Source organism: Diabrotica virgifera, chromosome 3, assembly GCF_917563875.1.
Source record: "Diabrotica virgifera virgifera chromosome 3, PGI_DIABVI_V3a".
NCBI lineage: Eukaryota > Metazoa > Arthropoda > Insecta > Coleoptera > Chrysomelidae > Diabrotica > Diabrotica virgifera.
In genome coordinates this window covers 232,909,103-232,918,959 of record NC_065445.1, presented here as the reverse complement: position 1 = coordinate 232,918,959, position 9,857 = coordinate 232,909,103, and the positions used below count along the sequence as shown (strand labels likewise).

Sequence of the window (9,857 nt, the reverse complement as noted above, 5' to 3'; positions counted from 1 at the left end):
ATATAAAGTTTCCTTCTTTAACGACACTTCTTGCATTTTTGTATATATTTGCGATAGCATCCACATACTCTCTACTGACACCTACCTTCGTCCATGTTTGAAACAGTTTTTTCAAAGGTACCGTATCGTATGCCTTCTCCAAATCTACAAACAATAGGTGGGTAGATAGATTCCTTGCCTTCCTTTTTTCTATTACCTGCTTCAGAACGAATATATTATCAGTGCACGATCTTCCTGAACGAAATCCACTTTGTTCTTCCATGTCTTCGTATTCTGATTCTATTCTTTTCTTTATTATTCGACCGTACAACCTCCCTACTGAGCTGGTAACAGTTATTCCTCTATAATTAGAGCATATGCGTTTATCCCCTTTCTTGAATACTGAGCTGATGTATCCAACATTCCACTCATCAGGGATATTTTGTCCTTTTAAGCATTTATTAAATAGTTGAACCAACATCTCATGTAATATGTTTGGTCCGTACTTTACCAACTCAATTGGGATGTCTCCAGGTCCAGGTCCAGGTTGGGGTGAAAATATAAGGATATATACATGATGTTATTAATGTGTTACACAATTTTACCTGGAAAGTAGTTCTGGACATACGAAAGTGTTCTATAAATTTGATATTGAAATAACTTATATTCAAATTAATTTTAATCCTTGTCATTTCATGTGGCCCTTTTGGAATATTTTGAGGTACATCCGCTAACTTAATAAAGCATTTGCAAATTGAGGGATAATTTCGTCCCAAACAAGAATTCTTCAAGAACATTTATTACTCATTTTAGTCTAGGCACAGTTTAAGGCTTAAAAGAAAACAATGTTTTGTTTAGATCTCTAGATTAGAATTAAAATAAAAACCAGGCGAAAAATATAAAGAGAACACGGAACCAATGAACTGTCAATACGGATGGAATGGCCCCGTCCCATTCAAATGGTGAAGCGAGATTGACGCCAACATACCAGAGAGAGGACCTGATAGAGACAGGAATGGATCAGGTAAAATTTGACAGGTCGTGTAATTTGAGTTGCCTATATCAACTTAAATCGGGGAAATGGGCCTCATATTTTTTAACTTGGTGTCAGTGCTGATAGTCAGTATTTAAAAATTAAGTTAATAAAGTTAAAAAAATATGAGTCCCATTTCCCCGATTAAAGTTGATATAGGCAACTCAAATTACACGGCCTGTAAAATTTTACCTGATCCTTTTCTGTCTCTCTCAGGACCTCTCTCTTGTATGTTGGTAGCATTAATTTCTTCATGCCTATAGGGCTTTTCATTCACAGTCATTTGTTTCGAGCTTCTGTCATATGTCGTATAATCCGTGCATATTAATATTATACACAGATTATACAACATATGACAGAACCTCGAAACAAATGACAATCGATGAAAAGCCCTATTCCATCCGTATTGACAGTTCGTTACAGTCATTTGTTTCGAGCTTCTGTTATATGTCGTATAATCCCACGGTTCTTAGGCATTACTACGGTTGCCTAAATCGACTAACCAATGAACATTAAGGGTGAGATTACGTCACGAGAGTTTACTGTCATTTGAATCGTAATATGATTTTTTTCGAATCCTGAGAAAACCAAGTATTTTAGAAAAATTTAAACGCAGGATGCAAGATTACATTATTACCGAGGGCGGAAAGCCCCTTAGAATAAACAAGCAGATTCTATTGAATGAAATATTTGAAATTAAATATCACACTTCTCTTTTATTTTCAGCCCTGTAACTTATTAAAATAAACATTATAGAAGTTTTCAGGGACTTTCAGCCCTCGGTAATAATGTAGTCTTTCATTCTGAGTTTAAATTTTTCAAAAATATTTATTAGTTTTTTCAGGATTCGAAAAAAATGAATACAATTAGGCATTCCAAATCACGTGATATAATATGGCCGGCAGTGGGCAAAAGTGTCATGGCGTATATCTAGTGTTTACAAAATATTGACATTGTAAAGAATATCCTGTTTGGTTTTGTTTTTTTTTGTTAATTGTGTAGCGAAATCTGCGAAATTGTGATAGCAAATTAAAGTAGTTTATCGCCTACAGAACTGAATTATCCCATAGTAATTATCAGGTTGTGTCCATTTGTTTAAAAAAGAAAAAACACCTTTCCTTATGTTTGAGGGACTTGTAGCAATGGCTTTCTTGAGAAGCCTGTAAATTGTGGGAACAGGACAGACAGGGATAAAGTCTCAGTTTTTACTGCCCAAGCCCAAGACATTTCAAAGCATTTCCCCCATGCAATACATTTAAATGAATTATCCAAACAAAGGCAGGAACAATGGATAAAAGCAATAAGGAGAACAGATCTAACAGAACTAAAATATGAGAGTATGCACGTATGCAGTAAACATTTTATAAGTGGTAAGTGTAAAGTAATTCAATTAAATAATAAGTTTTTAAAATGTCTACAATAATAATAAAGATGTACTTACCAATTCGGTTCTAGTTTAGAACAAGGGTCATGTAAGTGTAAGATATGGTGTAGTATTACAATATGGTTAAATGCAAAGCTTTCAATGTTTTGGACTGCCTTAATGCATATAGCCTAAATTGTCCTTAAATCTTCTTCTTCTAATGACACTACAACCCTTTGTGAATCTTGGCCTGCTTAACAGCATTCTTCTATTCTGCTATGTCAGCTACTTTCCTTCGCCACTGCCTGATGTTCATGGTTTTAAGATCCTCCTCTACATCGTCTATACATCTGTTACGGGGCCTTCCTCTTGTTCTATTTCCTTGGGGCTTCCATATCGATATATTTTTGGCAAAGTAACGTAAGTGACATTTTTGGCGAAAATCATGTTTTTCCATTAAACTAACACTATTATTGTTTAGAAGGTACTGCCAAAGTGTAGTAAGCCTAGAATTACTTTAAACATAATATACGTATAGGCTACTACACTTTGGCAGTGCCTTCTGAACAATAATAGCGTTAGTTTATCGTTAGGTATCGATATCTGGATTACTTTCACAGCTCGATTATCTGGCATTCTTTCTAAGTGAGCAAGAAAGTTTAGTCTTTGAGACTTTACAAATCTAACAATATCTGCGCTCTGCATTAGTTCATCCAGCTCACGGTTCATTTTAATTCTCCATGAACCATCTCTACAATGTGTTGGTCCAAATATGTTCCTTATGGCCGGTTTCACCAACCACGAATAGTAGTTTATTCTATGATTAAAGTTATTTGACCAATAAACTGACATATCTCCATTTTACTAACATCAAATAAGACTTATTTTATTTATTTATCAAAAAAATACTTACTCTTCGAGTAAATTGGCAAGTTAATCTGACTGTAAATATTTAGAAGAAAGTAAATTTGCCAGTTTAACTTTAAATTATTAAAATTATATTGAAACAAAATATAAACTTAAACATCTAATAAATTCTATTCGACGAATAGCTATTCATTGATTTATTTGTTGGTGAAACTGGACCTTAGTATTTTGCGCTCAAATATTATCAGTTGATTTTCATTAGTGGTTGAGATGGTCCACTTTTCACATCCATATGTGGCCACTGGTCTAATTACTGTTTTGTAGATTCTAAGTTTAGACTCACGATTCAGTAACTTACTTTTCATTAAGTATTTGTATGCATAAAAACACTTCTTATTACCGCTAAGAATCTGTTGTTGCATTTCTTGACTGGTGTTGTTGTCATTTTTTATTATTAAATCTAGGTAGGGAAAATTGGAGGCATATTCGTAGGTATGGTTGTCTACCTTCAGATTCTCATGTTGATTCGACTTTGTGCACTCCATATATTTTGTTTTACTTTCATTTATATATAGACCAAACGTAACAACTTCCTGTTTCAGCTCTATAGCTTTTTAGTACACAATGTAGAGTTTTTATTTATGTGTTTATGTTGTTTTTAGGAACAAACATCAGATATTTTAAATGTTGGAAAAGGAGAAACTGCTGGAACCTAACCTAACACAAATGTTTTTGACTATTGAAGATTTGGATAAACAACAGAAGTTACTTTGGGCTATAGCTTGTGGCTTCCTATGTTTATTCTTTTTAACTATAGACTTTGATATGTTTTTAGTCTCATGAAGATTTAATAATGTATTATTTTATGTATATTGTGATATTTATGTTGAATAAACATTATTATTATTATTACCTTATTTCCATTAACTAACTTAACAACTGTAATTAATAAATCATTTTTTATGTTAATAAATTATCAAGAATGATTTCCAAATATTTTATTTGTTTGACAACTTCTATGAGTTGTTTGTGAGATTAATATTATTATTTAATTGATTATATTAATATTTTGTAGTGCAGTCAGACAAATGAAAGAATACCCATGAACGATCACATCAATCACTGATTTTGTATTTGCTGTCTTTTTCTATAACAAACATTTGTTATTTATAGAAAAATACCGTAAATACAAAATAAGTGATTGATGTGATCGTTCATGGGTACTCTTTCATTTTTCCGACTGAAATAATCAATGCTTTGGTTTAACAAATAGACAACTTAGAATAGAAATATGCTTTATTGTCATGGAAAATTGTACAATTTATACACAAAACTTACAAAGAGTCATAAAAAACAATAAACACAAAAAACTAAAACAATAACAAAAAAAATGTTAGGATATAAAGAGCCTAATGCTCATAATCATGTTGAAGGTTTTTATATCCTAACATTTGCACAATGTGCTCATACCAGCAACAAGTTTTTATACTTGTGTATTATGAGTCCTATTGGAGAGTACCAGTAGTAATGTAATAGGTCTATAAATTGCAGGCATTAGATTTTTCACCACCCTTACGAAGAGGAATAATGATGGCTGTCTTTAAGCAGCTCTGGAAATTTACCTTTCTTAAGGGGCTATCCTAGTGTAAAAGTACGAAATTCATATACTTTTTTGGGAATTTCTAAAATAAAAAGTACCGTACCAATTATTTTGAAAATTTGAATGCGCATTTAGCATTTGTTATAAAAAGAAGTACATGTGAAACAATTTTCATAAAAAAATATTGAAAATTAAACGATTTATTCGCCATCTACTGGCACCGTGAAAATAAAAACAGTGACGACACTGCTGCAGTGATTGGGACTAATAGAGATCCTGAAACATAAAATTTCAAAGTGATTATTGAAATATAGGTTATTTTCTATACCATCAACTAGCGGTTTTTTTAATCGGATAAAAAATGTCAATTTGACTGTTTTTGAAACTGAAAATGTTCTAGCTAATTTTAAAAAAATTTCATTTTTCCAAATTTTAATATTTTTCAAAAATCCTTATTGATGATATAGGAAATAACCACTAATAATCACTTTGCAATTTTATGTTTCAGGATCTCTATTAGTCCCAATCACTGCAGCAGTGGAGCCATTTTTTTTATTTTCACTGTGTCAGTAGATGGTGCATAAATCGTTTAATTTTCAATATTTTTTTTATGAAAATTGTTTTACATGTTCTTCTTGTTATAATAAATGCTCATGCAAATTTTCAAAACAATTAGTACAGTACTTTTTATTTTAGATATTCCCAAAAAAAGGTATGTGAATTTCGCTCTTTTACACTAGGATAGCCCCTTAAAAGAATCCTTAGTGGGATGAGGACTCCCTACATATTTTATGGGAGATTTGAGAAAATTTTTATGTACAGTCATCAGTACTATAGGAAGATTTGCTTTTGATACTATTGATTGTTTGGATCAGTTCAGATTTATCAACTAGTCTTATAAAGAATGAATTTGAGACCTTTCTTGAATTAGGGAGATAGGAAATCGGATCTTAACACAATGGATCTCTTGTGACAAAATAGTTTATGTTATATTTTTACTCACATTAACAAAGTATTCATGGTCTGGAAGGGAAAATGTTTGAGGTGTGTGAGTTTGATTTCGAAGAAGATTGTTTATTATGGACCAAATTTATTTTGCAACACTCTTAGAGCTTTTTTGACGATTTTGATAGTATAATTTTTTAGCTGATTTTTTAAGTTTCAAATAGGTTGCCCTGTACTTGGTGATATATTCAGTAACATAGACGTTTTTAGTAAATTTCTTGATGTACAGTAGTGAACATTATATTCTTGGCTGATGTGGGGATACCTTTGGTAGCAAAGGGTTTGTGATGTTTTGGCTTAATTGTAATTAAAGGAAATGCTTTACTGAAGATACAGACAAGCTTATTAAAAAATCACTGAAATTATAGTTGACATCCATAGAAGGAAAGTAACCTCTAAGCATAAATTGTGGATTTTACGAAAGTTCCTAGCAGAAAAAGTTTATATTTATATTTACTTTACATTTATACTGACTCTTCCGTGGAAGTCAGTATAAATGTAAAGCTTAAATTCTTACTATAAACTAAGGAAAACTGAAAAAAGGCTTCACTTAACAGAAAGTCATATTTTGTTATACCAGAAAAAAAACATTGTATGTAGAAAGAATTAGGGTGCCCCCATGAGCACCCATAACTCGGATTACAAATATTAACTATACTACAATATGTTCATAACATTCAAATACACATTTCAAAATGTGACAATTACATTGTGCAGATAGTCTTATAGTCGGTTCGCTAAACTCAGACACAACTGGCTAGTGATTTTAGTAGGTAATTTTTTTGTGTTTGACCAATTTTGCCAAAATTACTAACTATTTAGTAACTATTAACTAATTAGTAAGTGTTGTTCTGAAGCTATTTTCTTGTGGCATTTTTACAATTTTAACTATTTATAATGGGAAATAAGCCACAATATTATTAAAAAAATTATTTTTATTAACGTTTCGACGCCCAAATCGGGTGCCGTTGTCAAAATATAAAATAGTATAAAATAATATTGTGGCTTATTTCCCATTATAAATAGTTATAATTAGTAAGTATCTTTTTGTCAATTTTCCCAAATTGGCAAAATTAATTATCTACTAAGTACTACTACACTTGACAGCAAAAAAATCAACTAATAAGTAAAATAAGTCATATTTTTTTATTATGTTGTTTGGCAAGTGTCTATCCACACAGGGTAAATTTACAAGTAAAATGTTGTGAATAAAAGTAATTTTTATTGAAATCACACAAATATTTATAAAATTAGTAACTAAAGAACATAATAAAAATAATTAATTATGTATACCTAACAAAGATAAATATAATAATTTGACCAGCACTGTTGTTGTGTTAAATAGTTTGATGGTCTCTCAATGATCAATTATTATTTCTGATGTTTTATCCTGAAAACCTCTTTAAAACGAGGACTGTTTTCTGTGCTACTTCTTGTTCTGGCCAGATTATTAATCTTTTTAATTTTTGATGTAATATTGAAATGACTGTATTAAAATCTGAAGAACAGATGCTATTCAATATTCCAAAACGATATCCAATATCTTTAAATGGAAGGTTTAGTTGTAATTTAATTGATCTTAACAAATACTGTTGACATAGTTTCAAAGCAGATATAGAACTGGTTGGTAAAGTTGGTATATCGACGGCTTAGTGTGAAAACCTCGTATCTCATTATTTTTCGAAAATGACATTTTGGTGGTTTTAGTTTCAAAACCTTGTATCTCACGATTTACAACTGTTAGAAAAAATCCAAATACACCAGACTATTTTCTACAGCCGAAAAAAGAAACCACGTATATCAATTGCTCTCTTGATTTAGTGTGAATACCACGTATATTTATAACCACGAATTTGGTACTTAATTTGGAGTGTTTGTTTAAAAAATTCGACTTGGAGAAATGTTTTTTTGTGAACAACAAAAGGTAGTCCGGTATATAGAAACATTTTATGAACCCTATGTCAAAAGATTTGTACTGTATCAACCTAGTATTTGGAGGTGTGCAATAAGCTATGAAAAATGAAAACCTCGTAAATAATCATAAACACAACCTCATTTTAGATGAAAAACACGTATATCAAGATATACGAGGTTATCATAGTTACTTGGGCAAATGTTCTATGTAGGTACTGCAAGGATATTTACGTGTTTTTCATAGTTAATATTTTTATTTTCAATTTAATAGCAACATTTAACACTTTTAGGTCTGGGCCAAGATCAGATATTTGTCTCAATGTGCTCAAATTAAAATATGTAACAGCAGTTTTTGTTTTTAGATTATATTATGCAGAAAATCAGTTTTTTGCCTCTCCTGTAAAATTGTAATTTAATGAGATACGAGGTTTTCACACTATAATATATTACAATAAGAATACCATAATATAATAATAGATATAATTGATAATAAGGTAAGAATCTAAAATTATGGTGCAACGTAAGTGATACTCAAGGAGGCCCTATCTATAAGTAGAGCTTAGCTAAGCTGGAGCTTAAGATCTGTTGGTGCAACCAGGCATAAGTATTTCTTTGGAAAATGAAAGTACAGCTCCTGGAGCGAACCACTCACCTAATCTTTACACAGACAGGGTTTCTCTCACAGGACACAGTTCGATCCGGGAGCTATAACTCCTTTTGTTTACCCAAATCTTCACTAGTCAAACACATTTGTGTTGGAGTTCCAGCAGTTACTCCTTACCCTACATTTAAACTATCTGGTGTTGGTTCCTAAAAACAAATACATAAATAAAAACTCTATATAGTATACCATAAAAAAATCATACAAATGTGGAAAATATCACAAGAGTATTTTAATATTACCTACTATTTAACACATTCACGGTCATGACTGCATATGAAGTCATTTACTCCATAAGAATACATGTATAAAATGACAGCGTGTCCGCGAATGTGTTAAGGACAGTTTATTAGACTATTAGCATTAAGGCAGTCCAAAACATTGTGAGCTTTGCTCCTAACGATATTGTAATAAACTATATCTTACACTTACATCATCGAGAGAAGTCTCAGCATTATTTTCTTTATATTTACTTCTTTTATTAGCTCTTCGGATTGTAGATCACCTTTTCTTTTTATTGCCTGGCTTTGGCAACCCATGTTTTGGTTTGGAATCAAATCTTCATTATTTATGTCCTCTAAAGTGGCTGGCTTTCCTAATAATTAAAATTTGAATCATTAGGTACATCTTTATTACTATTGTAGACATTTAAAAACCTTGTTAATTGAATTACATTAAACTTACCACTTTATTTTAATTTTAGTTCTGTTAGATCTGTTCTCCTTACGGCTTTTATCAATTCTTCTCGCCTTTGTTTGAATAATTCATTTAAATGTATTGCATGGGGAAAATGTAAAGCCTTGGGAGTAGGGTATTTTTTAAACAAATTGACACAAACTGATAACTACTATGGGATAATTAAGTTCTGTAGGCGATAAACCACTTCATATTTAATTTGCTATCACAATTTCGTTACACAATTAACAAAAAAACAAAACCAAACAGGATATTCTTTAAAAATTAAATGTCAATATTCAATGTAAACATTAGATACGCCATGACAGTTTTGCCCATCGCCCGCCATGTTTGACAGTTCATTGGAATGCCTAATTAAAACACATTGAGAATTTTGACATGCGTCAAAATTTTGCAGTAACTCAATGTGAAATTCTGAACTGTTGAATTCCAGCTTCCCTAATAATTATTGTACATCAAAAGACATTAGAAACTATTTGTAGAGGATTGAAATCTGTATTGGAAATAACTGTTAAAATTGGTCTACGTAATTAAACATATTCCAAGATTTTGTAAAAATGTAATACATTTTAGCTTTCAGCCCAAACTTAGGCCACACACAATGCAATAATGTTCACATTTTTGAACTGTCAATATTTTTATTTTATCATCTATTGTTTAAAAACAATCCAGTTGATAAGATACCCTCAGTTGCGGAGAAAGGATTAATAATAAAGACTTTTTTATTCAGTCAATGGTG

At 31.2% G+C, this 9,857-nt stretch overlaps 1 long non-coding RNA gene across 1 annotated transcript; it reads right to left on the bottom strand.

The window, feature by feature from the left end:
- Positions 1 to 4,554: 4,554 nt before the first annotated feature.
- Positions 4,555 to 9,423, bottom strand: LOC126881597 (uncharacterized). Its single transcript, XR_007696926.1, has 3 exons — positions 9,107 to 9,423; positions 8,855 to 9,017; positions 4,555 to 8,571 (listed from the first exon to the last, which is right to left on the bottom strand). It is a non-coding gene; the product is annotated as an uncharacterized LOC126881597 (long non-coding RNA).
- Between the last annotated feature and the right edge of the window lie 434 nt (positions 9,424 to 9,857).